This window comes from Arachis hypogaea, chromosome 16 (genome assembly GCF_003086295.3).
Source record: "Arachis hypogaea cultivar Tifrunner chromosome 16, arahy.Tifrunner.gnm2.J5K5, whole genome shotgun sequence".
Classification (NCBI taxonomy): Eukaryota; Viridiplantae; Streptophyta; class Magnoliopsida; order Fabales; family Fabaceae; genus Arachis; species Arachis hypogaea.
The window spans coordinates 86393066-86401390 of record NC_092051.1 but is presented as its reverse complement, the minus strand read 5'-3'; the positions used below and the strand labels follow the sequence as shown (position 1 = coordinate 86401390).

Sequence of the window (8325 nt, the reverse complement as noted above, 5' to 3'; positions counted from 1 at the left end):
GGTCGCGTGGGAGGCCATGATTCTCATGCGACGCGAACGCGTCAGCGACGCGGTCGTGTGGGTTGATTTGTGCCATTGGCACGCCTCCAGCCACGCTCCAGCGTGACTTTCTGTTCATCTTTATTTTTTTCTTTACTCTCCTTATGACGCGGACGCGTCGCTGATGCGATCGCGTCGCGTAGCGAAATTTTTTTTTTTTTGGAAGATAAAAACATGTAAATGTAGATGCACGAAAGTACTAAGAAAGAGAAGAGTTATTGAATAGGAAAAACTAAAAATAAAGAAAAGAACGATCATACCATGGTGGGTTGTCTCCCACCTAGCACTTTGCTTTAACGTCCATAAGTTGGACACTCCACTAGCTCAATCTTCTGCTATGTGGGGATCTTCCAAGAGGAAGATCTCAAACTCCTTGTTTCTCTGCATCTTCCCGCCATGGTATAGCTTCAGGCGTTGTCCATTAACCTTAATGAGTTTAGAGCTTGAGGGATGGCTTAGGTGATAAACTCCGTACGGTTCGGCCTTCTCTACTCTGTATGGACCTTCCCATCTTGATCTCAACTTACCTGGCTTGAGCCTTAGTCGAGATTTGTAAAGGAGGACTAAATCCCCAGGTTGGAACTCTTTCTTCTTGATGTTTTGATCATGTACAGCCTTCATCTTTTCCTTGTATATTCTGGAGTTTCATAAGCTTCTAGGTGAAGGCTCTCCAGTTCTTGCAGTTGTAACTTTCTTTCAGCTCCGGCTTTTTCAATTCCCATGTTGCACTCCTTAACTGCCCAAAAAGCTCTGTGTTCTACTTCAACTGGGAGATGACAAGCTTTTCCATAAACCAAGCGGAAAGGACTCATCCCAATGGGTGTCTTGTATGCTGTTCTAAATGCCCAGAGTGCATCTTGTAGCCTGGTGCTCCAGTCTTTTCTATGAGGCTTTACTATCTTTTGCAAGATACACTTAATTTCTCTGTTTGACACCTCAGCTTGCCCATTAGTTTAGGGATGGTAAGCTATTGCAACTTTATGAATTATCCCATACTTCTTCATTAATCCTGTCAGTCTACTGTTACAAAAATGGGTGCCTTGATCGCTCATGATTGCTCGTGGTGATCCGAAGCGACATATAATATGGTTTCTCACAAAGGAAACAACAGTGTTAGCATCATCAGTGCGGGTAGGAATTGCTTCCACCCATTTGGAAACATAATCCACAGCTAACAATATATAAAAATATCCATTTGAATTTGGAAATGGACCCATGAAGTCAATGCCCCAAACATCAAAAATTTCACAGAAAAACATAATTTGTTGAGGCATCTCATTCCTCTTGGATATATTACCAAATTTCTGGCATGGGAGACAAGATTTACAAAACTCAGCAGCGTCTCTAAAAAGAGTAGGCCACCAAAATCCACAGTCTAAGATCTTTCTAGCTGTTCTTTGAAGGCCAAAATGTCCTCCATTCTCAGATGAGTGACAGGCCTCTAAAATGGACTGGAATTCTGATTGAGGCACACAATGTCTAATTACTTAATCACCGCCACATCTCCATAAATATGGGTCATCCCATATATAATAATTAGACTCGCTTTTCAGCTTGTCTCTTTGATGCTTAGAAAAATTTGGAGGAAATGTGCGGCTAACTAAATAATTAGCAACAGGTGCATACCAAGGGACTACCTCAGATACTGCTTGCAGGTTATCAAAAGGAAAATTATCATCTATAGGAGTAGAATCATCCTTAATATGCTCAAGGCGACTCAAGTGGTCTGCCACTAAATTCTGATTACCACTCCTATCCTTTATTTCTAAATCAAATTCTTGTAACAGCAGTATCCAACGTATAAGTCTTGGTTTGGACTCCTTTTTAGCTAATAGATACTTTAAAGCTGCATGGTCTGAATACACTACTACTCTAGTACCAAGTAAATAAGCTCGGAATTTATCCAGAGCAAAAACAATAGCAAGAAGCTCTTTCTCAGTAGTAGTATAGTTGGACTGGGCATTGTCTAAAGTCTTAGACGCATAAGCAATAACGAAAGGATCCTTACCTTCATGTTGAGCCAATGCTGCTCCTACTGCATAGTTGGAAGCATCGCACATGATTTCAAATGGCTGGCTCCAGTCTGGTCCTCTCACAATTGGAGCTTGAGTCAGAGCAGTCTTCAGCTTATCAAATGCTTGTTTGCAATCCTCACTGAACTCGAACTCAATATCCTTCTACAGTAATCTGGATAAGGGAAGTGTGACCTTACTAAAGCCCTTAATAAATCTCCTGTAAAAACCTGCATAGCCAAGGAACGAACGGACTTCCCTCACAGAAGAGGGTAAGGTAAACAAGAAATAACATTCACCTTTGCTGGGTCTACAGAAATGCCATTATTAGATACCACATGTCCTAATACAATTCCTTGTTTTACCATAAAGTGACATTTTTCGAAATTTAATACAATGTTTGTATTAACACATCTATCTAATACTCTAGATAATCCATCTAAGCAAAGGCTGAAAGAATCACCATAAACGCTAAAATTGTCCATAAAAACTTCCATACAGTCCTCAATAAGGTCAGAGAAAAGACTCATCATGCACCTTTGGAAGGTAGCTGGTGCATTGCACAAGCCAAAGGGCATTCTCTTGTAAGCATAAGTCCCAAAAGGACATGTAAAAGTAGTCTTTTCCTGATCCTCAGGAGCTATATGAATCTAGAAATTACCTGTGTAACCATCTAAGAAGTAATAATGTGATTTACCTGACAGGCGATCCAGCATTTGATCAATCAATGGAAGTGGGTAGTGATCCTTACGGGTAGCTTGGTTGAGACGCCTGTAATCAATGCAGACTCTCCAAGCATTCTGAACTCTAGTTGCTATGAGCTCTCCATGCTCATCCTTCACTGTAGTGACTCCAGGCTTCTTGGGCACCACTTGTACTGGGCTTATGGTACGCGGAATCGTGATTACACTTTAATTATGTAAAATTCATTGCTCTTTCTTTCCCTGGAAATGGCGCCAAAAACATGATGCCAAGACCATGGTTCACAACTCCGTGTAACTAACCAGCAAGTGCACTGGGTCGTCCAAGTAATACCTTACGTGAGTAAGGGTCGAATCCCACGGAGATTGTTGGTATGAAGCAAGCTATGGTCACCTTGCAAATCTCAGTTAGGCAGATATAAATTGATAATGGTGTTTTCAAATAATAATTAATAGAATAGGGATAGAAATACTTATGTAATTCATTGGTGAGAATTTCAGATAAGCGAATGGAGATGCTTTCGTTCCTCTGAACCTCTGCTTTCCTGCTATCTTCATCCAATCAGTCTTATTCCTGTCCATGGATGGCTTTATGTGATACATCACCACTGTCAATGGCTACTTTCGGTCATCTCTCGGGAAAATGATCCAATGTCCTGTCACGGCACGGCTAATCGTCTGGAGGCATCACCCTTGTCAATGGCTTCATCTTATCCTCTCAGTGAAAATGGTCAACGCACCCTGTCACGGCACGGCTATTCATCTGTCGGTTCTCGATCATGCTGGAATAGGATTTACTTTCCTTTTGCGCCTGTCACTAACGCCCCGCAATCGCGAGTTTGGAGCTCATCACAATCATTCATTCATTGAATCCTACCCGGAATACCACAGACAAGGTTTAGAACTTCCGGATTCTCTTGAATGCCGCCATCATTCTAGCTTATGCCACGAAGATTCCGATTAAGAGATCTAAGAGATACTCATTCAATTCTAATGTAGAACGGAGGTGGTTGTCAGGCACGCGTTCATAGGGAATGATGATGATTGTCACGTTCATCACATTCAGGTTGAAGAGCGAATGAATATCTTAGAAGTGAAATAAGATGAATTGAATAGAAAACAGTAGTACTTTGCATTAATCTTTGAGGAACAGCAGAGCTCCACACCTTAATCTATGGAGTGTAGAAACTCTACCGTTAAAAATACATAAGTGAAGGTCCAGGCATGGCCGAATGGCCAGCCCCTCTGATCTAAGAACCAGGCGTCCAAAGATTAAATATGGTCAAAAAGACATTCCCGGATTCAAAGATGTCAAATACAATAGTAAAATGTCCTATTTATAATAAACTAGCTACTAGGGTTTACAGAAGTAAGTAATTGATTCATAAATCCACTTCCGGGGCCCACCTGGTGTGTTCTTGGGCTGAGCTTGAGTGTTGCACGTGTAGAGGTCCTTCTTGGAGTTGAACGCCAGTATTTGTGCCAGTTTGGGCGTTCAACTCTGGTTTTGGATCCTTTTCTGGCGCTGGACGCCAGAATTGGGCAGAGAGCTGGCGTTGAACGCCAGTTTACGTCATCTATTCTTGGCCAAAGTATGGACTATTATATATTTCTGGAAAGCCCTGGATGTCTACTTTACAACGCAATTAAAAGCGCACCATTTCGAGTTCTGTAGCTCTAGAAAATCTACTTTGAGTGCAGGGAGGTCAGAATCCAACAGCATCAGCAATCCTTCTTCAACCTCTGAATCTGATTTTTGCTCAAGTCCCTCAATTTCAGCCAGAAAATATCTGAAATCACAGAAAAACACACAAACTCATAGTAAAGTCCAGAAATGTGAATTTAACATAAAAACTAATGAAAACATCACTAAAAGTAACTAGATCCTACTAAAAACATACTAAAAACAATGTCAAAAAGCGTATAAATTATCCGCTCATCACAACACCAAACTTAAATTGTTGCTTGTCCCCAAGCAACTGAAAATCAAATAGGATAAAAAGAAGAGAATATACTATAAATTCCAAACTATCAATGAAACATAGCTCCAATCAAATGAGCGGGACTTATAGCTTTTTGCCTCTTGAATAGTTTTGGCATCTCACTTTATCCATTGAGGTTCAGAATGATTGGCATCTATAGGAACTCAGAGTTCAGATAGTGTTATTGACTCTCCTAGTTCAGTATGATGATTCTTGAACACAGCTTCTTTATGAGTCTTGGCCGTGGCCCTAAGCACTTTGTTTTCCAGTATTACCACCGGATACATAAATGCCACAGACACATAATTTGGGTGAACCTTTTCAGATTGTGACTCAGCTTTGCTAAAGTCCCTAATTAGAGGTGTCCAGGGTTCTTAAGCACACTCTTTTTTTGCTTTGGACTTTGACTTTAACCGCTCAGTCTCAAGTTTTCACTTGACACCTACACGCCACAAGCACATGGTTAGGGACAGCTTGGTTTAGCCGCTTAGACCAGGATTTTATTCCTTTAGGCCCTCCTATCCACTGATGCTCAAAGCCTTGGGATCCTTTTTATTACCCTTGCCTTTTGGTTTTAAGGGTTATTGGCTTTTTCTGCTTGCTTTTTCTTTTTCTCCCTTTTTTTTCTATTTTTTTCGCCTATTTTGTTTTTTCTGCAAGCTTTGTTCTTTGCTGCTTTTTCTTGCTTCAAGAATCATTTTTATGATTTTTCAGATTATCAAATAACATGTCTCCTAGTCATCATTCTTTCAAGAGCCAACATATTTAACATTCTTAAACAACAACTTCAAAAGACATATGCACTGTTCAAGCATACATTCAGAAAAGAAGAAGCATTGTCACCACATCAATATAATTAAACTAAGTTCAAGGATAAATTCGAAACTCATGTACTTCTTGTTCTTTTGAATTAAAACATTTTTCATTTAAGAGAGGTGATGGATTCATAGGACATTCATAACTTTAAGACAAAGTTACTAACTACTAATGATCATGTAATGAAGACACAAACATAGATAAGCACATAACACACTACAAGAAAAATACCCATTTAGCCACACTTTTTTTAAACTACATTTAAAAAGCGTAGCCTATTTATAAAATAGGCTACGCTTTTTTCAGTGTTGCCTTTTTTTATAGAAAAGGAAACACAATTCTGGCATCATTTAAAAAGTGTAGCCTTAGATATTATAGAAATCACTTATAAAGCGTAGCTGTATGTTAATATCTATGAGTTCACTTTTTATATCAAAGAAAACGCTTTTTGAGGGTAGCCTATTTGTTAAGTTTTGGGTACGCTTCAAAAGTGATGCCTAATAAAAGCTTTTCCCTTTTTTTTTTCCGGATGGAAACCAAACTCAAAATACTTGGTGAAATTTTTGTTCCCTCCAAAGCTCATTATCCCCTTTCTGAAACTCACAACACCTTTATCCCCTTTCTGGAACCAGACGAATCACAGCGCCTTTGTTCCCTCTAAAGCTCATCACTCATCATCGCGAAGAACCCTCTCTGAAATTTTTGTAATCAAATGCCTTTATCCCTTTTCTGAAACCCTCCCACCATCGCGAAGAACCACCCGCAGCACTCACTATCGCCACTGACCGTCGCTCCTCTTCGCCCTCCTGCACTGAGCTGCGCCGCTCTCAGCATCGTCATCTCTGCGCTTCTCATCGTCCTTCCCCTTTCAGTTCGATCGTCATCTCTGTAACCCTCACCTTCGCCATTCTCGGTTTCTCACCGTCGCTGGTGACCGTCGCCACCCAGTAACCACTCACCGCCAGTCACCGTCGCTGTTGATCGTCGCTGTTGCTGCACTGACCATCGCTCTTCTTCGCCGTTCTTCTCATCATCGTCTTCTCTGTGCTCACATCGTTGAGTATGTATGTATTGATTTGTATTTGGTTCTGCAATTTCAGAGGTTTAGGGTTCCGATTTTAGGGGTTTTAATTTGGGGGTTTTAATCTGTGAAATATGGGTTTGTGAATTGTGATTTGATAACATGCATGCTGTTGTTGATGAAGATGCGTGGTTTAATAGATTATTTTTCTGCCTGTTTTGTACTTATAAATAACTAACTCATTCGGGGGAAAGTGTTTCTGATATTCTGTTATTTATTAAGAATTAGAATGCTCATGATAAGACACAAGTAAAAACTGGAAGAAGTTAGAGAAAAGAGTATTGGCTTTCACAACAACGATGAAAATTTTTGTTCATTGAAATATTAATTCAATTGGACACAAGGGAAAACTTAAGAAAAATTTTTAGTGTGGTGAAAGACAAGGAATATCACCATTCTCCTATGTGAATAGAATTGCAGGATTTGCAGGAAAACTATTGATTAGTGAAAAATAAATTCAGTTATTAATGAATTCTAACCTATGACTAGAATCATATTCAAATGCTGCTGCACCTATAGACTATAGTGAAATTCTAACTAAAAGCATGTATCGAAGCTCAAAAATTATATTCCTTCATATGATTGCTGATTGCAGATCCTTCTTCACGGGGCATCTACCTGAGGGAGGCTAGTGCTTTCCAACAATCTACTGAGGTGAGAGCATAATCAGCTTGTTGTCCATTGATGATCAAAGCATATCTTTAGGTCAGATATTTGAAAACTGTGATGTGAAAATGGATTAAAGATTGGAACGTGGGAAAACTAATAAATGATGAGTGATGACTGTGCATTTTCTAATTCTAATAAACTCTTGGATGAAATAACAAAAAATTATTGAATTCATAAACAATATTAGTGTACCTTCTGAGGTGATAAAAGGACAAGAGTAGTGTTTGCTTAGATTTAGTTTGTTAACAGAAATTGTTGATGAGGCATGTAATGAAACTTGATAACAGTCTCACAATTGTTCTTTTGCTGGTGTAATTGCTGATAAGTGCAATGTTGTTTGCCAAATCTATTCACAGTTAATTGTAAATTTTAGTTTGTGCTCAAATGGCAATTTATTTTATGACTTGTATTTACAGTGGACAGTGGAAGTTGATCCAAAATTTCATGAGGATGCCAACAAAATTGAAGAATTGGCTGTGTTTGAGGAGCACATTGAATTACATTCTACAGATAGCTTAGTTGTGAAAGCCCCTGATTATCTACTGCTCGCTCATAATGGTCGTACCTTCAAGTTAGTCAGTGTTCCTTCACCGTTATATTTTCAGTTTTAGGGTACATGGCCATTTATTTAAAATGCAAGTGTTGCTCATGAGATAATCTTTCCTGGGGAATTTTTTTTTCTTTGTTTTCCTGATATCATAGTGTTGTTCTTGAACTATTATTAGGTCACATGAACATTTGATTTAGGGGGTCAGAAAATGACATAATTATTTGGCGAAAAGAACTGGGTTCTCTATGCTACTTTGAAGTGCATATATATCATCCGTTAAATTGTCTTATTAATATCTCCAACTTCCGCATCCATCACCCTTAAACTATTCTGCTTAAATGCAGTTATTCCATCAACACTTTATGCTGCTTAATTTTTATTTTTCAACTAAGTTTCTGTCTGATGACACTTTTCAGTTTTGCTTTATTAGTAAATTACAAGTTATCTTCTATTTTCAGCGTAATTGTTAATCCTA

General features: G+C 39.0%; 1 long non-coding RNA gene across 1 annotated transcript; it reads left to right on the top strand.

Moving 5' to 3' along the window:
- Positions 1-6105: 6105 nt before the first annotated feature.
- On the top strand, positions 6106-7848 carry LOC140179815 (uncharacterized). The gene is made up of 3 exons (XR_011873635.1): positions 6106-6614; positions 7227-7285; positions 7717-7848. It is a non-coding gene; the product is annotated as an uncharacterized lncRNA (long non-coding RNA).
- The last annotated feature ends 477 nt before the right edge of the window (positions 7849-8325 follow it).